The sequence below is a fragment of the Lissotriton helveticus genome, chromosome 2_1 (genome assembly GCF_964261635.1).
Source record: "Lissotriton helveticus chromosome 2_1, aLisHel1.1, whole genome shotgun sequence".
Lineage (NCBI taxonomy): Eukaryota > Metazoa > Chordata > Amphibia > Caudata > Salamandridae > Lissotriton > Lissotriton helveticus.
In genome coordinates, this window is record NC_136059.1 from 1342167523 (window position 1) to 1342189183 (window position 21661).

General features: G+C 42.0%; 1 protein-coding gene across 5 annotated transcripts in view; it reads right to left on the minus strand.

Annotated features, from left to right (window-relative positions):
- The window catches only part of AFF1 (ALF transcription elongation factor 1), a 1572806-nt gene that overhangs the window by 1123045 nt on the left and 428100 nt on the right, over positions 1–21661 (minus strand). For all 5 annotated transcript variants that reach the window (XM_078676276.1, XM_078676278.1, XM_078676273.1 and 2 more), the window contains one exon: positions 3149–3242. The gene's annotated coding sequence lies outside the window, so the exon portion shown is untranslated. The remainder of the gene's footprint in view (positions 1–3148; positions 3243–21661) is intronic.

Sequence of the window (21661 nt, forward strand, 5' to 3'; positions counted from 1 at the left end):
GCCTAGAGGCTTTTTTATGAGACAAAGAAATGTACTGGCCATGCATTGGGGACACAGAGGTCCATCTACTTTCATATGCAGATGACACGGAATTAATGGAACTGACTGCAAATGGCCTCCAAAAATTACTTAATGCATTTACTGATATTATGCTGGCACTTGATTTAAAAGTCAATTTTATTAAATCATATATTATGGTGTGTGGCCCCGAAATGACCAAAACTAGAAAATGTGCTGTAGGGAGAATTGATAAATTGAATAATTTTAATTACCTAGGGAATATTTTACCAACAGAATGAATTGGGAATCGCTTGTTACTGCAAGGGTGCAGCATGTGGGCAGGGTTGTTGAGGGGCTTTTTCGCTTTGCCTGTAAGCTGGGCCACCAACCAGTTACTGAGCTGGTTACACGTTACCAAGCCAAATGTGTGCCTGTTGCAACATAGGGATAAGGAGTGTGGGTTACCCTAACAACCGCTAGCCGCAGATTATGGAAAATACATTTCTAAAAAGGTTACTAATGATTCCAAATAGTGCCCACACAATCTTTTGCCATCATGAGCTGGGGCTTGACTCTATAGAGGATCATATAGGCATTGCCTCCCCGCTAATATGGGCCAAAACATGGTTGTCTGAGCAGTTAGTGTTTTCCAGAGAGGTCATCAAATATTGTATCAATCTTAATAGAGCACTAACTATCCCTTGGCTCCGATCTGTCAGAGATTACCTTTACAAGCTAGGTTTGGGGCACTACTTTGATTGCCCAGCTGGCATTCATGAAAATGCGAAAAATATCATAAAAAAGGCACATTCTACAGGGGCGAATATACGCCGCTCTCAACCCGAGGCAACAGTCCTCCCCTGTTTATTCCCTGCCCAGCAGCAATTTTATCTAACATTTGCCACAAATGTCCAGACATGATTTTATCTAACAAGATTTCGCTTACTTACCCTGCATTGTTTAGTGGCGTTCCTGAAACAATCGGGGTGGGCAGATAAATTGGCGCCTTGCCCCTTTAATAAATTGGCAGTTCAGAGCACATTACACTTTATGCTATTTTGCCACCTCTATAAACAGCCAAGAGGAAATTTGTTTGTTACGATTTTAAAAGAAATTAGGCCATGTTCCTATACTTAAGGTTTTAATTACTTACACTCTTTGGCTCCTTATGATATATGCACTAGGTTTTCCTACTACATTAAAGTTACAATGGCTATGGGAAATGGTATTAGTGATTGTAGCTGAACCCAAACAATGTTTGTATTTTTATGGGGGGGGGTTGCACACTGTCGTGGTATTAAGTGCTTTGTAACATAGATTGCATTTTTATTAAAAGATAGGATTTTAAGTATTGCATTTTTTTTCCCTTTATTTTAAATAACTGAATTGTATGAATTACCTTTAATGCTGCTTTGTAAATAGGTCACTGGAATCATAATTTGTAATGTTGATTTTATGAACTTTTATGGCTTCTGAAACCGAATACAGTTATTTTGACTTGACTAGTATAAGGTCACTGTAGACCGGGAGCTAAATGTAGTTTGAGGCTGACCGTGATGGCACACGGGTCAGATAGACCAACCAGATTTGTTCTGGTCAAAGATTTTGCCTCCTGCCTTAGTCCTTCAAATCTCAATCCACTACAGGAGAACACTTCTAAAATACTACAGGACCTCAAGGGAAACACTTAGAGGCTCACTGGATGTCAGGCAGAGGGCAACAGAAGGGTCTAGTTGCCACTGGGCAGATGGGTGCTTCCAAAAAAAGGCCTCCTGCAGCTTGTTGTCTCCCTCTAACCATACAGGAGGTCAGCCAACAGACCCCTAGAGTCCACTTGTTTGCGCTGGGTACAAGCAGAATAACGTCCAGTTCTTTAGGACCTCTCTCATATTATAGGCAGCAGGTCCAATCCTCTTTGGATCTTCCAAAGGTCCAGGAGGTGTTCTGGAGTGGGTGCCTGGAAATGCTACGTTTATTCATGTCACTAGCTAGTGGGAAGGAATTGCATCTGAGCACGCCCTAACCGCTGGGGTAAAAGCCTACCTATCCACTTTGTGCATTTTTAAGATGATGAAACTTGGTGTCTGAGGGCTGAGAATGTGTGGGGAGTATAGTATGGTAATATTAGTGTCCTCCCACACCTAACACTAAAATACAGTATAAGGTAGCCATTGTACCTACAGCAAAGCCAGAGACAGAAGTATGGTAGGACACAAGCAGAGTCCTTGAGCAACTAGACAGTTGATCCACAATAATTGTCTTTGCTTCCTGTTCCTTTTAACCTTTCAAGTGTGCCCCAAGTTACTTTTCCTTGATTTGTCTTAAAAATCCAACTTCACCCTTGAATTGGATTTTTATTAACTATTAAAATAGTTGTTTGGTGATTTTTGGTGATTTTTCTAGCTGGTCCTATTCCCAAGATACAGAATTAATATTTTAAGTTGTGCTTTGGTTTTCTACATAGAATGGCTAGCCCGGCCATTGTAAAAATAGCTCTTGGGTGCTAGTCACAACATGCTGACATTACATTTCTACATGCCCTACTTTTAAATACTATGCACTCTGGCTTACTACATAGGGGAGACTTATTAATATTTAAAATTGAGTTTTTGACCTGTGAAAATAGTTTGACTGATTGAATTGCAGTTTTAACACTGTTACAGTTAGGCTACAATGTTAGGCCTGAAGCCATGGTTGCACCGGCTCTGTAGTGGATGCCACAAAAGGTGCTGCAGTCCAGTAGTGGCAATTAACTTACAAACCCTGGCAACACTTTGTATCATATAAAGTTAAACATTGGAGCACAATACCAATTATTACTATTCCTTTCTGCCTTTGCTACTATTTTCCTATTGTTCTCTTCAAGCTTCTCTCTCGCTTTTTTTTATCTTTCTCTGTTGCTCAGGCTCAGTGTCTGGTGATAAAACATAGGTCCTGATAAACCTGCATCACCCACAACTATCTGCACAAATTAAGCACTTGAAGATGGGCTATGAACGTTGCGGCTATGGATAGATCAGTTAGGCCTCACTGGAGAGAGAATCAAATGATCTTGCTCGAATAAACAGGAAATACAGAAAAAGGGAAAATAACTGAGCAGCTCCTGTATGCATAACAACCCCAGAAAAAAGGGAAAAAAGAGGCTTACCTTAAAAAGAATGTGTCCTCTAACCAGGAGATCCAGTGCTACATGGTTGCTGTGTGTGCAGGTTTTAAGGAGGATAAAGGCACAATCATAGAGGCTGGAGAAAAAGCATAAAGTATCATAAGAGTTAATAAACCCAAAATAAATCAACAATGTATTTGAACTGTATAGTAATTCATGAACTTTGTTCAAAGCTTTGGAAGGAGAGCTTAGATACACATCACAGAAGTCAAATGGTAGAAGGGTAGTTTGCTGGCAGCACCAGGTTGGGTTTCCAGGTCAAGATAGACAAAAATCTAAATATTCATTTAATAAGTAACAGCACAAGATTCTCTCTTGAAGTGACTGATGCAGGGGCTCTTTAAATTGGTAACGTTTACCTCATAATGGTGACAGGTGATCATCCTAATTCTTAAATACCTTGGGCACAATTAACTAATTAACATAAAAGTGAAGGTGTAGATTTTGATCTCCTCCTGAGTGTACTTTCACTTTTTTTTTATTCTCCAACATTCGCATTAGCATTTCTGGAAAGCTGCGCCAGCGCAAGATTACCAGGTATACTATTGAGAATATCATGTGACAATGCTCACAACGTGCTGTATTTGCTGTTGAATTGTACATAGTGTATATTTCACACATTGAGCCCATAAAGTAATCAAAGACTGCTAAGTGCTTTTCTGTGACAGGGAGAGGTGGTTCTATATCAAGTTCTGTTAATTTACTAAATAGATTGAATTGCTTAGAGTTTGAATGCATAACTTGAGTGCTTGATGTAGGACTAAAGTGAAATGAATTAAACATTAATTTTCTATAAAGAAAGTAAATAAAGTTCCAGTTACACTGAGAATAAGTGCATCAATCATACACTGATTTAGGCTTTTATTTAAGTCATGCTGAGTTTCTAAATTACATCTCCATCAGACTATTTTCAGGGAATATTTGTATTGATAGCATGAAATTGAATGAACATAAATCTAGAAATTAAATAAAGGAGCCATAGTGGTCTTGAGTCTGAGTACAGGTTCCCGCCCATCTTCAGACAGCCATACAAAAATCTACATGCATATACACACACACATATATATATATATATATGTTTGTTTGTTTGTATAAGCTTTATTCGAGACAATTCTCATAAAAGCACGTTAAATCAGAATATATACAAAATATATAATACAGAATAAGAAATCCATTAAACACAGTACGCTCATACAAGATCACAGATAAAACAATAAAATGCCTAATACATAAAAACTAAAAAAGGAATACCTCATTACATACGACCCCCCAAGAACCGTTGTCTTATCGCCCACGCCCAACCCATGTATTTGGCGACACCCATAACTATTGAATCCTGCTGTGTTGTGCATAGGATTCTTAGAGCCACTGAACTTTCGCGTGTCCCCAAATTTTTACAAACCGGCGAGAGCCATTTCCTCCTTGGATTCGCGTAGGCTTCGCATGAAAAGAGAAAGTGGCCAAGGCTCTCCTCAGCATTTTCGCAGGCAGGACATAAACTATTGGTGGGTCTGTGCCAACCAGATGTCAATTTCTTGAGTGGGATAGATCCTGATCTCAGCTGGAAGACAAGTTTCCTGTCCATTGGTACCGTAACAGTATCCCAATAGTTTTCCAAGACAGGTAAAATTTTGGTCTCCAGGAAACGGCCAGACATAGAATCTGCCCTATTGTCATTCAGCATCTTGCCACCCACCCAATCCCAATATTGATTTTTAAGAGCTTCTTTACTTGGGAAGGTTTCTCCCTCGGGGTTGTTCCAAAGATTTGAGAACCCTAGATTTTCCAACATGGTTTTCAGATGTTTTAACCATTTTATTTTGTGGAAGATGTCTTCCCTGATTATCCACAAAAAGCTCTCAGCGTACTGCCTTATTTCCGGAGTCGTCCAGATGCGCCTCCAGTAAAGAACTGGACGCAGTCGAGCTCTGTCGATAATCGTGCGTCTACCAAGCTCCAGGAACAATGGGGTTAGGGGGGTGCTCTGGGGGAGTCCTGTAATACCACGCATGAACTTGTTCTCGGAAGTCTGAAGAGCCGTCAGACCATTCCAAGCCCATAGTTCTGCGCCGTATAGGGTGGCACCCAAAACCTTCGCATCATACACCGCCAAAGCGGGTTTTATAGGTTTTGTTTTTGATTTACGGTGTTCCCCCCTTAGGGCCCCCGATAACTGCTGGTGCTTTAGGACTACTTTGTTGACGTGATGCGTCCAGCCTGTCCCCCCTGCAATCTGCACTCCCAAATATGTAAATTCCTTGACTATATCGAGCCTGCTGTTATTTAAGGTAATTTTAGGATCGCTTCTGCGTCCAGCAGAGAAGGCCATTAGTTTGGTTTTTCCTACATTTACCTCTAGCCCATGCTCCAAGCAAAAAGCATCAAAGATGCCTAATGCACGTTGTAGCCCCATAGGAGTCTTTGACAAAATAAGAGTGTCGTCAGCGAACATCAGGATCGGGACCCTGGTGTTCGCTAACGATGGGGCATCAACACTAGCCCTCAACATTCTCTCGACTATCCCGTTAATGAATAACGAGAAAAGTAAAGGGGCCATGGAACATCCCTGCCTAACACCCCTTTCAACAGGAAAGTCCACCGTTGTCTCGCTACTTCCTCCCCATTGGACTCTGGCATAGTTGGATTCGTGCAGTTGCATGATTAAGGTTAGCAGTTCTGCAGGAATCCCCAGCTTTTGGAGCACCGACCATAGTTTGTGCCTGGGGACTAGATCGAACGCAGCCCGTAGATCAACGAACGCGACATACAGGCTGCCCCTCCCCAGCTCTACGGTCTTCCACCGCAATATTATGAAGCGAAAGACCTGGTCGATGGTACTGGTAGCACGCCTAAATCCCGCCTGGTATGGCGAGAGGGCACTGTTGTCTTCTACCCAGTCCATCAGCTGGTTGGTTACCATTCTCCCGACTATCTTCTGCACGGTGGCTATTAAGCTTATAGGCCTGTAATTAGCAGGCGATGAGCGGTCACCCTTCTTGTGGACGGGGATAATGGTTGCACATTTCCAGATATCTGGAACCACTGCCCCCTTTGCTAATGCGTTTGCTACAAGGAGGATGTATCTCGCCCATCTGGCCACATCGTGTTTAAAAATATCAGGGGGGATACCGTCCGGGCCTGGCGCCCTCCCGCTTTTCGCAGAACTAATGGCAGTTGCCACTTCACTAAGGGAAAACAGATCTTCGGTTGCGTAGACCGGTGTTATTTCATCAGCTGTCACAGACTTATTACTTTCCGCGTACTGGGGCCCAAAATAGTCAACCCAGGCTTCCACTGGTACATTATTGTCGGGTTTTGCAGGGCCCGCACCACTACCCCACTTAATAATTTTCCAAAATAACATTGGGTCTTTATTATCAGAGGCTTCTTTTAATTGGGCCCAGTGGTCTTCGTCCCATTTCTTTTTTGCACAATATATGGCTGCTTTATACAATTTCCTGTTCTTTCTTACTGCTGCAAGATCCCTATTCCTTATCGCATGCCCCAAGTCTAGACGTGCTGCTCTACAATGGTTATCGAACCACCTACCCACTTCTTTAGTTTTCATCCCTTTTCTTTGCTTTATAAAAAAACATGGTCTTAAGGCGGAGAATAACTTATCGTGGATATCTGTGATAACATTGTCCCCAGGAGCTACTAGGGCCACTGCTTCAATCGCAGAAATAGCATAATCTACCATATTAATTATGTATGTCATAGTGACTTCGTTTGCTGTCACCTTGGGCCATTTTAACCTTCGCTCATCGTTACTTAACAGAGGAGTTTCGTTATGTGTCTCGTTACGATTTCTTGAACCTACATTCCACCACTTATGTGACACACATAGGGGGTTGTGATCACTTTCAACCCGGGGCCTGATTACCATGTCAACAACCCCACTCCACAGCTGGAGACTACACAGTATATAGTCAATTCGGCTCCTATTAATACCATTATCAAAGGTAAAACTGCCCTCCTTATCCCCGGGTGTCCTACCATTGAGGGCTCTTAGACCGTATTCCAAACATATTCCATTTAATAGGAGAATCTCTTTAGTCCATCGCTTCACAGGTTGTAAATTTAAGGAAGGTACTCCCCATAAATTGTCCTCTTCACGCTCGATAAGGGCATTTGTACAGGTCAAGGGTTCAAAGGTCCTGTTTAGGTCCCCGGCAACTATCTTTAACCCCTTCAGTGCTAATGACAAGGGTAACTCGTCATGGAGTTTCCATTGATTTCAATGGAAAGTCAATGGAAGTGCATCATGTGCCTTAGCAGCCAAGTGGTTAAGTTACCCTGGGAATTAACCTCCATAACGTCGGACAACAACTCAATTGTAGATGGATTGACTTCTTTACCACCTCTCACATAGACATTGTATAAATCTATTGGAGCACCATTTACAACAGAGATTCTAAGGGCTTGTAAATCACAATTTCCCTTATCTAGGATTTTTATATCAATAAACAAACCCTGTCTAACCCACACAGTTAGGCCACCCTTTGGCCTCCCTCTTCCCCCTTTTGTGGCAGGTATATAGTAATTCAAGTAACCTAAGCAAAATAATGGATCACAAGCCCAGGTTTCTTGAAAACAACAAATGTCAAAACCACTTATAAAATCCACCCAAAGTTGGGAGTCCAGCTTGCTAGCCAATCCGGCGACATTCCAAGACAAAAAGGTACCAATATCTACATTTGTCCCATCCATAGATTTAGCAATTGGAGATTCATGGGGCGACATCGATATCCCCGTTAGGTTTGCCAGCCTTTCTGGGTTATCTACTGTGACCACAGCTAAATCATCTGTTACAGGGTGTAAGACATTTGGTTTTGTTGTTACTAGTCTAGAACCACATTCATCGACTACACACCCGGCCTCGTTGCTATTCTCCTTAATGTCTGTAGCAATGATGTTACCACAGACATCTCCTAGCTCCTCTACTTCTTTTATGATTCCACCTATTTTGTCAGTACCAGTATGTCAATAGCCCCACCCTGAGCCCTGCCATCCTACATAGGGATTATTGTGTGTGTGTGGGGTACAATTGAAACTGACATGGGGAGGTGGTAAAGAAGTCGCTGGCCATTGCGCCTTTGGGGGGGCTATTGGCTCGTTGAGTAGGCTTGTGGTTACACTTGTTGATCTGGGGTAAAAAAAGGTGAGATCCACAATACCAATACCGCCCTTATTTATTCCCCATCCTTGCCTTGTTATCCATCCCACCACCCTAGGATCTTGAAAATTAACCACTATACAGTCTCCCCCCAGGGTTTTAGGTGTGTAACCCATCCAGTCTATTCTCCTTGCCCCTATTATTAACCCATCAATGTCACCCGGCAGGGGACGATTTTCTTTTAACCAGTGCATGGTCTTATTTTTAAGCATCTGGAAATTTTCCCTTTGCCCTGGGGGTAAAGATGGTACGTTGATGAGAACTGCCACATAGGGGAAGGAGTCTGGAGTAAGATTGATCGGGGGTTTTCTATAAGGTGGCTTTTGTAAGGGCGTTGGGATAGGTTTGGGAACTTGTGGAGGAGGTTGGGGGACTGGTTTCTGCACCTGTTTATTATTAGCAAGGGGTGCTGTTGTGGCTTTAACAGCCGACTGGTTAACACTGTCCCTATTTCCTACCCCCGTGGTGTTAGGAGGTATGCATGTATTGGTAATTGTGCTCACAAGAGCTGGAACTTTACCCACTTGTTGGCACGAAGTAGCCACAACGTTTACAACGGCCAGTTGGTTTTGTGGCCGGGGTAATGGAGACTGTACAGGATGTGTTAAGTTGGACTGCGATGATTCAGAACCTGAAGTAGCTTTCTCAGCCCTAACTAGGGGTTTTGTGGTGACTTTAGCTGGGGGTTTATTTTGTTTGGAAGGTATAGGTGAGCCATTTCTTGTATTTCTACCCTTATCCTGTGTGTGGGGGTTATTTACAACCTGAGAATTTGAGCTTGTTTCCGACCTACTCTTTTTAATCAGGGATTTAGTAGAATAGAAATTGTCTAAAGTTGATTGCTCAAAGTGGTTTAACCTATCTATGAGATTTGCAATTCTATCCTCAATGGGAATAAGTACCAGTCTAAACATTTTTTCCAATTCTGGAAGCACATTCGCGAATAGTACATTATTACCAATACTTGATTCTTTTGGAACAGAACATGAAATGTCCACTTTATCTTGTATATCCTGGGAAGTAGGAATAGTTGACGTTACACGTCCTGTTCTTTGCGCTGATTCTTTGACTGGATTCCCACTGGTCACAAGTTTATGTAACTTCCTGATTTTTGGTAGTGGTTGGACCATTTTTTTACACCTTTTGACAGAAACTGGACATTTCCTTTTAGCCCCAGTTTTAGAGTTAAACGAAACCACATGAGGGCCCGCATCTGTATGCGATAGTAAGTCAAATGTACTACCACTGGTATTATTTAAAACTGCAGCAACAGTCTCAGTTGATTTATCCCCCGAGGCCTCAGAGTCTCTGTTTGTAACCGGGATGCTCACTGATGATAGAGGGGTTACCAAAGTGGGATAGACTACATTTGGAAACTTGTCCGTAGAGTTCTTAAGTATTTCGATAGAAAGCCTGCGCTCGGCACGCTTCTCTGCCAAAGTTAGTTCCTTATCTATTACAAGTGAGCGATTAAAAAAGAATTTATCTAAAGGACCGATGGCCAAGGGGCCAGACTCTGTGGGAAGAGACGTTAAATGGCTGGCTACAGGACTTGTATTTGCAGCAGTTGCCATAGTAGTAACAAAACAGTACAAGGGAAGCAATGTCACTTACTATGGAGATGAAGATGGAGTTTCACACTGACCAGGGGTTGTGGCCCAGCCCGGCCTCCTTCGGCCCCGGACGGCCACAGACGGTCCCGCCCTTGTCCCGGGCTTCTCCCGGCGCGCTCCCGCACGCTCCCGCGTAGCGGGGGTGGCTCCTTCCTTAAGAGTCAGCACTATCGGTACGTGATAGGCGGTGGGGCGTGGCCAGCGGGGAGAGCAGCCCAGGTGTTGCAGGTTGGGCGCGCAGGGGCTCCTGGATACTGGAGTCCCTGCCTGTGCTCGCAACCCCGCTGGTCGACTTGCCTTTCCCCGCGCTCCTCCTCGGCAAACAGCAGGCAAACAGCAGACAAACAGCAGTCACCAGCAGCAGATGGCGCGCTGCGGGACCCGCGAAGCGGGTCCGGCGAGGTGCTGGTCGGCTCGTGGAGAAGGTCCGTTTCCCACAAAGGGCAGGCGAGAGACCACGCTCCTTCACAATCCGCAGAGGGTAGAGCAATCCGGGTAGGTATCAGCAGAAAGCAGCTTCCAAGGGTCCCACAGGGGCGAGAGTGCAGCCCAGTTTTCACTCAGTTGGCGGGGGGCGTGGCCAGCGGGGAGAGCAGCCCAGGTGTTGCAGGTTGGGCGCGCAGGGGCTCCTGGATACTGGAGTCCCTGCCTGTGCTCGCAGCCCCGCTGGTCGACTTGCCTTTCCCCGCGCTCCTCCTCGGCAAACAGCAGGCAAACAGCAGACAAACAGCAGTCACCAGCAGCAGATGGCGCGCTGCGGGACCCGCGAAGCGGGTCCGGCGAGGTGCTGGTCGGCTCGTGGAGAAGGTCCGTTTCCCACAAAGGGCAGGCGAGAGACCACGCTCCTTCACAATCCGCAGAGGGTAGAGCAATCCGGGTAGGTATCAGCAGAAAGCAGCTTCCAAGGGTCCCCATATATATGTATTCACATGCATATACACACACATATATATATATATTCTCACGCACACACATATACATATATTTTTTATATATATAGATATATATATATATATATACATATATATTCACTGAAAAAACCATAGGTTTCACACCAGTTATAGTTAGGAATTAGCATTTAAAAAACCTATTAAATTCACTGAAAAAACACCAGTTATAGTTAGCTGGGAATTTTACTCGCATAAAACCATTGAAATTCCCACGTTATAGTTAGTTGGACTCACTATAACTTGCGCGTCCAATGCACTGCTGATGACGTCACATATTACATCACTCATGACATGGTCAGTGACATCACTCATGACATCACTGATGACACCATCCAGTGAATGTGTGTCTTTCTGAAAAATAAATATGTTTTATATATGTATATGTAAAAGTTGATGGAAGAATAAATGTTTAAATAAGTGTTTACATGTTGATTGGTTAACTGGCTTATTAAGTGTATCTTAGTGAATACATATATTAGTGAGTAATGTTTAAATATATGTATTAGTGTTTCACTTTGTGTATAAGTGGCTGCATGGGTTGGGGAGTAGCTACATGTGTATGTATATGGGTTATTACATGTTTTTCTTAGTATCAGTATGAGTGTTTGTATGGTTTGGTGGGGGTATTACCTAGCACATAGATGCATGAATGACTGACTCTCTCTTTGTATGTGTTTTAAAGACAGCATATGTGCAGGACTGTATGGGTGGATGAGTGTGTATATGTGTGTGTTAGTGAGTGAATGAGTGTCTCACTAGTGTCTTTATCAGTAACTACATATGTATTAATGTAGTGTATGTGAATATTAATGTATATAAGTGAGTATATGTGAGAGTAAGAGATTGTAAGAGTTCCTGTTTAAATTAGTGTGTTTCTATAAGTGATTGTTTAAGAGAGTAAGTATGTGTAAGTTTCATTAGAAGTAAAGTTGTAGTGTGTGTATAGCTGTATATGCAAATAAATGGATATTTAATAGTTTATTTGCATGTGTGAGTGTGAGTGTCTCACTAGTGTCTTTATCAGTAACTACATATGTATTAATGTAGGTATGTGAATATTAATGTATATAAGTGAGTATATGTGAGAGTAAGAGATTGTAAGAGTTCCTGTTTACATTAGTATGTGTTTCTATAAGTGATTGTTTGAGAGAGTAAGTATGTGTAAGTTTCATTAGAAGTAAAGTTGTAGTGTGTGTATAGCTGTATATGCAAATAAATGGATGTTTAATAGTTTATTTACATGTGTGAGTATTTGTGTGAGTATCTTTTAGATGACTGTTGGTGTGTAACAGGATGTATAGGTGTATCACTACATATAATGAGTGAGTATATGTATGAGTTACTATATAGAACTGTTGGTGAATAAGTGGATGTGTATATAGATGGTGGAAATTTTTGAATTGGTTGTTATTACTAGTATGGGTATCTCCATTTTTTTGAAAATTTTAGTTTCTATTATTGAATATGTGCTTCAAGGGTTACATTACAGTGAAAGGAGGTTTGTCACTCTGTCACAAGGATGGTGTCATCAGTGATGTCATGAGTGATGTCACTGACCATGTCATGAGTGATGTAATATGTGACGTCATCAGCAGTGCATTGGACGCGCAAGGTATAGGGAGTCCAACTAACTATAACGTGGGAATTTCAATGGTTTTATGCAAGTAAAATTCCCAGCTAACTATAACTGGTGTTTTTTCAGTGAATTTAATAGATTTTTTAAATGCTAATTCCTAACTATAACTGGTGTGAAACCTATGGTTTTTTCAGTGAATTTCATCGGTTTTTTAATAGCACATCTCTATAGGTATGAAATGTAATATTTTTTATAATGAATTTTATATTGTATAATTATGTAATACTATTTTTTTTATGTTTTTTTTAAAAACAAATTTGCCTCGGTGCGCTTCCGGGGCGCGTACCGATGTGCTCACCGGTGAGCGCATTGTTATGGCGCGCCCCGGGGCGCGTACCGGGGAGTGCCATTGCCGCGAACGAAAACATCATCGTGACGTATCGCGTATCCGCGACGCCTTGCGTCATAAAACACGTATCGCGTAGCCGCGAGATGCGTCTTATGACGCACCGCGGAAGCGCTCCCGGAAGCGCTATTGCGTATACGACCGCGCAATGTAAACGCCCCGACGCTCTTACGCTACGCGCCCCGGGACGCGCCCCAGGGCGCGTAGCGTAAGCGCGTCAAGCCATGTGACTTTATAATAACACTTTTCATTGGTTCAGAAATTTTTTTTTCTCCAAATATTGAGAAACCCACCCATTTCTCTCACTATTGCTTTATACTTGGAGAGAGCAAGAGGTGTTCTTTGCATTATCTGCTTCTCAAAGTTTCCTGATCTACAGCAATGGCTGCAAGGGAGTCATCCAGCAGTGATTCTGATGGTTTTTTGCCTGAGGACCCTCCTCACCACAAAACAAAGGACCACTTCATTTGGAAATTTTTTGACATCCCTGAAGAAGAAAAAAAGGTTAATGCTGCTAAGGTAACCTGCAAGATATGTGGCAGTATTTTATCCAGAGGCAATCCTAATAAAAAATATAGCTTTGGAAATGCCAATTTAATTAGGCATGTCCAGAGAAGACACCCAAATAACTATGCCAGGGAGAATGTGAGGGACCTGGCACGGAATTTACCAAGAGATGGCAGCAGCACCTCCACTGGTGGAACAACACCTTCAGGAACACCACGTGGAAGAATGGTCCCTAACGTGCAGCCGGTGTTTGCAGGCATAAAATTTCTATGCGTGGACTGTGATGAACTGCTCTGTTATGGGGAGCAGAGCGTTGAACTCATTGCTATAAAGAGACAGGAACACCGCTGCCCTCCCCGTCCCTAATTTTTCACAGTTTTTTGCTCCTGTTGAGCAGTTTTGGAATCCCTGTTTTTGTTTTTCCCCTGAAAAAAATCCCCCAAAAATATAAAATCGTTTTTAAAAAGTATAAAAAAATATAGAAAACCAAAATGAAAAAAAAGTTATTTTCAGAACTACCTCCAATTTATAAAAAAATGCTACATTTTTTAAAAACTCTGTCATTCTTTTTTCTCCATGGTACGCTCCCCAGTACGCTCCCCACGCGAAAATCGAATTTTTTTAAAATTTTTCTTTTGTCCCGCGGGACCCTTTTATGGCCCCCACATCAAACCTAGGGGGTCAGGGGGGGTCTACCCTGCCCCCTTTTGGTCGTTTCCCCCTTTGTTTTTGCCACCTCTTGTGTCTCGATCCTACCGAGACACAAGATGGCGGCCGCTCCGGACTGTTTGGAATGTTTACAGACACCCGAGAGCCAATCAGCTTTCCGCGCGCGAACTCGCGTAGCACGCTGGTACGCGCCCCGGTGCGCGCCTATAGATATATATATTTTTTTGAACCTAAATTACTCAAAATCCTCTGGAGCACATATCTTGAGACATAGCAAAGGCACATCGGGCTACTTGTCCCTACAATATTGCCAAGTTTGGTGAAAATCCATTCAGCCGTTCGAGCTAAAAGTGAGTCCAACCGCCCTATGGAAATTAACATGGGGAAAACACGTTTTGGGACCCCCCTTTTATCTCGCCCCCCCCTTGACGAATCCCCCAAAACTTTCAGGGAAGGAGTGGAGCGGAGCGAGGCAATGTGAGGAAAATTACAGGCAGATCCCTCAATCTGCGCCAAAGTTATTCCCAATAGAATGTTGAGGATTTCCTATGGAAAACAATCCTAACTATAACTACCTACTGGCGACCGCCAGTAGGTTATTTATTTATATATATATATATTGTATATATATACATATATACACACACACACACACACACACACACACACAATTACCTACCCGACTGGCGGTCACCAGTAGGTAGTTATGTTTAGGACCTAGTTTCCATAGGACAACCTTTTTTTTGGCTTGGCTATAATTTTGGTGTTTGACCAGTCTTCTAGAATTTTTTCCCAGAAATGTGTTGCGATAGGTCCTGGTTTTCATGGAAAGTTTGGGGGTGATCCGTGCAGTGGGGACAGAGAATGTGGGGCACATAATAAGGTTGGATATGTAATGTTAATTACCATAAGAACCTTTAGCCACACCTTCAACCTTAACTGCCGAACGGACATACACCAAATTTGGCAGGGAGGTAGATATCAGTTCAAGAAGTGCCTTTTGCTTATTTGGTGTACATCTGTTCAGTAGTTGTTCAGAAATGTAAGTCTAAATTTATAGTGATATCTCTGGCAGCGGATATTTCGCGGAGGTTTCACGATGAATCATGAATGCACGCACCAACAGGAATGCTCCAATTGGCTGAACGCACTCTTAACAGAATGTTGCGTCGGCCATTCTTTTACTATTGGGAACGGTTGCCAGGGCTGAAAATGTGTTTGAAAGCCCAGATAAGGGATCAGGGTGGAGTTACTCTGACTCCATGGTTGAGAAATGGAGGTGTTACCGACACAAGTTATGTGTCCACATTTTTTTTAATCGTGCGCGATATTAGCTACGATGCCGCAACCACTAACACTGCCCCCGTCTACCTCCGTCATTGTGAATATTGGTGGGAAAAAAACCCCAGGGAATTATTAATACGCATTTATATAAAGATATTGAGATACTGAAATGTCTTAATTGAGTTCTTTATATAGTGAGTTATGTACTGTGATGGTCAAAATTAATTAAATGGTTATAATTTTTCATTGTGGTGGTGGCTATTGAATTCCTGCTGTAGCTTTCATGGCGGAACTGAGGTGATAGCGATAACCAACGTCATCGCAAGCTCCGGCCTCACCATGAAAACAGGTTTTAAAGATAGTTGCTCTAGAGATACACTAGAAAAACATACGTTTGAAGTGTACAGCAATAAATCACTAGTGTGTAAAATAATGTTATAAATGTGCATATATGTGTTTTACACTTTATGGAAAAGGCACGATCGTTGCGGTGAACGAAGTCTTGCGACATCCCGAATAACCGACACTAATGGAAATAGGTCTGAAAGATGGTTTTTAAAGAAACTTAGTACAAAAATATGAGTTTAAAAATGCTTTGTAAGAAGCATGTATATAGTAATATGTGTAGGGCAATGTGCAGAATGGATTGTTTTTACATATTTCTGGATGTGTTGGCGGCCATTGGATGTCTACTTTTCTTTTCTGTTTTCGCAACGTGTCAGGAGGGTGTGGGGGGGTTGCGTCGTCGCGAAGATCCACAAAAACTAAAGGAAAAAAAGACCTTTAGAAAAAGACTTCAAAATATTTCGGGTACTAGGTTGGCTCTGACAAGAGTCATTGTGTTGGTTGTGTGTATATGGCTGCTATGCTTAAGAGGGGGTGCAGAATTTCAGGTTACTTAGAAATACCCTGTTGCTTTCATCTGTAAAAGGGTACTCCATTTCTATAAATTCCATGCATGTCAAAACACAGATTGTTATAGATACAGCCCATGCGGTGGTCTCTGAGGGATGCAGAATCAGTTTTATTAACATGTTCCCTGGCTTTGTCAATCTGTGGAAAGAATTGATTTGACCACTTCCATTTATGTCTCTGGCATATATTACAGTACACCAAGACAGTGTGAGGGAAAAGTGACATCAGTTTTTCAAAGTTTTCTATCATTAGGATTTCCATCTCTACCCCAGTCAATGTGCCTAGGTAAATGCCACCACAGTGCACAATCACGAGGTGAGGAGCTTGTGAATCCATAATAGATTTAACCATAGCCAGCAACTGATGAAACTTTAACCCTCTCTGACCAAACCATGTAATCTGCACATTAGGCCAACCCAAGTCTCTGTCAATACCTCTCTTTTTTTGAAGACTCTTTAGCCCAATAGATATAACTGTGGCCCACAAGCCATACTCTAAGCATTTTTAAGTGAAGGAGCAATAATAGCCAAGAGAAGGCTGGAGCTGAATGAGGTAGTTTTTCAAAGGAAAAGCAGTTAAAATGGAGGTGTTTAAATAAAAATTATTTAATTGGATTCTGTCAGCATGAAAGTGAATACAATTAGGTAGTGTTGTGGATGTCTTAACAAGAAGACTTCTCATTGGATGTTGTTTAAAAAAAGAAATGTTATACAGACATGGATATGATTTTGAATCTGTGGAGTAAAGCACACCTGCTGTATCTTATTTGGAAACAGCATGTTCCTTCTAGAATGTGCTGTGAACCTGTGACCTACTGGTTCCACAGGGTTGCTAGGTGTAGTAAGCTAAGAGTATATTGGGGAGGAAAGGTGTTAAAGAGACAGAAAAAAATGTTAAGCCGGGGAGTGATGACAATTTAAATAATGGCAAGTTTTAATATCCAACTCAGGACCATGTAATAAACTGGTGTGTAGTATTTAAATTTCTGAAAAATTAACCTAGTTATAGGTTTGAACCCCCGTTTGTTTGCGATTACGCCACAATGATCGTGAAAACATTGCGCAAATGAGCAGGCAGGAACCTCGTTTGAAAAGAGAGTGAAAGGGTTAACATATGCTAACCATTGACAAGTGGAGATGTAGTAGTCTAAAATGAAAGATATGATTTCAAAACCATAAAAGTACAGTTAAAATAATGTTTTTTCAAAAATTATAATAAAACAATCATAGAAGTACAGTTAAAACCATATTTTCCATAAGTTGTAATCAACCAAAATCATACAGCAATCCATTCAAAAGGTTATTAATTAAAAAGATTTTTAAAAATCATGATTCAAAGTGTAAATACATATGTATCAACGTTTAACCAAGGTTGGGGCGATGATTAACACAAAATTTTAGGAAACAAGCTATAGATTTAGCATGTAATTCGTTTTCCAAAAATTGGAGTGCTAGAAAAGCTGGACGACATGCTCGAAGCCCCATGTATCTCAATATGGGAACTATCCAGCGTCTGCGTGGGATTTCATAAAATCTACAGAACAACAGTATATGTATTGAGGATTGTGCAGAAATAGTGTCGCACGTGCATAGTGATAAATTCCTAGACCAATCATGGTGTTGAGGAAAGGAAATTAGACGATGAAAAATGTCTAATCTAAAACGAGTTAGCAAACTTTTTCATACTGATTCAGATTAAATATTAAGTATGGTTGTATGGTAGAAGTAGTTTGAACAGCTATCGAGTGCTGGACTGAGCTTTTTCCTATCTCATGTGTAGGTCGTAACTGGCCTAGATGCAAAAGACACCGTTTTTTAGCTCCTTCCTAGGCATCTAGGAGATAGTTAATGGATGATCAAAGTATCTCCGGAGGCCTAGGTCGTAAAAAATGAATTCACATAGGCTAGTTATCTAATGCTATGCATATTATCAAGCGGCATGCATTCCTGGACAAGGCGTCGTGTTAAATCGCACTGGTCAGTAGTCCATATGCGACACCATAACATAATAGGTTGGATCTTTAAAATGTCTGATATGTAGTCCTGCCCTAATTCTAGGTGGTATCCGTATGTCGAAGTGCTTTGGGGAACTGCTAGTAGATAACGAAGGAAGGAATTCTCGACCATCTGTAGTACATCTGTGTTTGCGTATCACCATAGCCCTGAGCCGTAGCTGGCAACACTAATGCATTTCGCCTGAAAGATCTTTAGCATTTCTTGCGGGGGTCTCTTCCCTAGCTTCTGCGCGAATACCACCAATGCGGTAGTAGCCCTCAGAAATAATAGTTTCCTCGCATTGATGGCCATTATCCATGTGGACTTATTATCTATTAAAATCCCTAAATAGAGATAAGATGTTGTGCACTCTAACATAATGCTATTAACAGAAATATCTTTAATTTTTTTCGGTCTGGGGCCAGAATGCAAGGCATAAGTCTTTTTTATATTCACTTTAAGGTTCAGTGTACTCCTAAAACTGCAGTATTTATTTAATGACTGCTGGAGTTGGATGGGGGTTCTTGCCAAGATCACTGCGTCGTCGGCATATAGTAATGCTGGAATTGGCCGACGACATATTGTTGGCAGGTCCTGGCTCCCTTTCACCATTGCTGCTTCAAGCCCATTTGTGTATAGTGTAAATAGGAAGGGGGCCAGAACACAACCTTGTCTGACCCCCCTCTCTATCCGGAAGGGCTCAGTGAGTTCTCCCCCCTACCCCTTCCCTGACTCTTGCAGATGCCCCTGAATAAAGCTCCCGTAAAAAATTCACCAACGGAGGGTCCACCCCCATAGCTAGTATAATTGTCCACAGTTTAGTATGACTGACACAGTCAAAGGCTGCAGTCAGGTTGACATAAACCATGTGCAAGTACCCTCCTTTTGCTTGGACATACTTCCCTATTAAGAGCGAGAGATTCAAAGCCTGGTCCACTGTACCCAATCCCTCGCGAAACCCATACTGCAGGTCTGAAATTATATTATGATCGCTTGCCCAGTCCTGAAGACGATCTAAAAGGATACGTCCAGCGACTTTGCCAAGAGAATCTAAAAGCGATATGGGTCGATCGCAGGTTGGGCTGTGACGATCGCCCTTTTTGAAGATCGGGACCAATATTGATGTGGACCAGGATTCGACTAAACCAGCCTTATTGGCTGCTTCCAAGACTCTCGTAAGGATTGGAGACCATAAGTCTATTTTATATTTAAAAAGGTACACTGGGACCCCATCAGGCCCAGGTGCTTTTCCTGATTTTGATGTTTTTAGGGCCTTTATTTTTTCCCTATGGGTAAAACTTAGCTGTATGGGGTAACATGATTGATTTGAATAGGACTCCCTCTCTACACCCTCAACTTGGTCTAGGGTTATGTCTTCTGTCTGAGTAAAAATTTTTGAAAAGTGTTGGACCCAAGTATTCGCGTCTACCGCTACATCTAGCTTCGGGGAATCACTTGCTTCAGAGAGGAAGGGAGATTTAACTATTCTGCAGAAGGTGGCGCTATCCTTCACAGAGCAGCTCTCGTGCAATTGCTTCCATAAACCATTTTTAATCTGCGATTTATGAGTTTTTTAACGCCATGTTATAAGCCTTTCTCAGTCTAATAATTTCTTCCTTATCTCTATTATTTTTGCTCAGTGCGACTTTTAGTGTTGAATGCGTTTTTTTACAGTCTGTGTTGAACCATCCCTTCCTAACAGTCCCTTTTCCTTTTTTTTTTTACAAAATAACTTCTTCAATAATTTTGGTAATAATAGTGTAACTAAGCAATATTTGTTCAGGTGTAGAATTAAGATCAAGACAAATTTCAAGAGAGGGAAGGGCTTGCTTGACTACTTTAGCCGTTACCAGCTCTTGATCTACTTTTCCCCACTTTAGGGAGAAGCCATTAAGTCTATTTAAATTCAGGGATTGTTGGTCCAAGAGACTCCAATAATCTAACTCCGCCAAAAGGGTAGGAACACGTATTGACAAACTGTTGGGAAAGTGATCGCTTATTGCATTAATGATTGTATCAAACTTTTGCATAGTTGGTGCAGTGCAATGAGAAGCAAGTAGAAAATCAATTATGCTTGTAAGCCCTCTCCCATTAAAAGTAGAGGAAAAAGGTACGGGGGGACTAACCAGTTCATTTGCAAACCCTAAATCCAGGGTGGCCATTATCTCGTTCATACGATTACCCACATTCATATGCGTGAAGTGCGCTAAATTGTTCCCACCCTCATCCTGAATGCCACAGTTGTTAGTGCTATTCTTTTTACACAGTGACAAATTAAAATCGCCGCCCCAAATCAGTACGAACGATTTATTAATGTACTTTGAACGCAATCTTGCAATAAAAAGGAAACCTTATTTAGAACATCAATTAAATCGATTTGATTCAGATTATTATAAAAATGTACCATAAAATAGTTGGACGCCTTATTTATAGATATCAAAAGTACCTGATAGTTCCATAGCGATGGGATGGGGCTCCCCGGGCAGACCACTGGTGGTGAGATGGGTGGCCGCAATAGACCAATGCATGATAGCTGAGAAAACGGTATATAAAATAAGGGGCTGCCCCAAGGTATGGGACAAGAAGTGGGGACACTGGAATGCATACCGTGGCGAACTGTGTGATTCTCTAACGGCGGAACTGGCGATGCCCCGTGGAGGACCTAGGAGCAGGTGTGTGGGCTGAGGAGGGTGGGACTGGCATCCACTGTGATCTGCCTCTGTTCTTTCTGCGAAACATGTGATGCTCCTATAAATATGTTTTATACCAACAGGGGCCTGGGGCGAAGCAGCACCGCTAGTTCTAGCTGGACCCTTGAGTTGGACTGTAGGCTATCTTTCATCTCTCTGCTGGATTTATTTATTTGAGTATTGTTTCTGTTTAAATGAAAAAAGTGGTGAGACTACCCGGTTTGTGTCCAATGCAGGTATTGCTTTGCTTTTATTATGGTTTTGCTATACTGCGATGCCGTCCGACCTCAGGGTTGTGGACCGAAAGGCTGTGTACTATTACTTATCTTATCTTATCTTAAGGGGGACTTATATAGCGCTCTGTCACCGTAGGTGATTCCTGCCCTTCATCATTGCCTGCATGTACGCAGGTGTGAATATCCATTTGTTCTCTTGACACTCCACCACAATAAAAAGTTTCTAAAAAAAAAAAAGTACCTGATAGTTACTTTCTAGCCTCAAAGCTTCTATCTTATTAACTGACAGGACATTTGATATGTACATTATTAAGCCCCCTTTCGGCCTCCCAGAGTAAGATTGAATTGCCTCTGAGAAGTAAGTTTTATATCCCACCAAGTGGGCGGGAGAACAAAGCCATGTCTCCTGCAAACATATGATGTTGTGTTTCCTTGCTAATGTTAACCAATTCTCATTTGTAATTTTAGAGAGTAGGCCG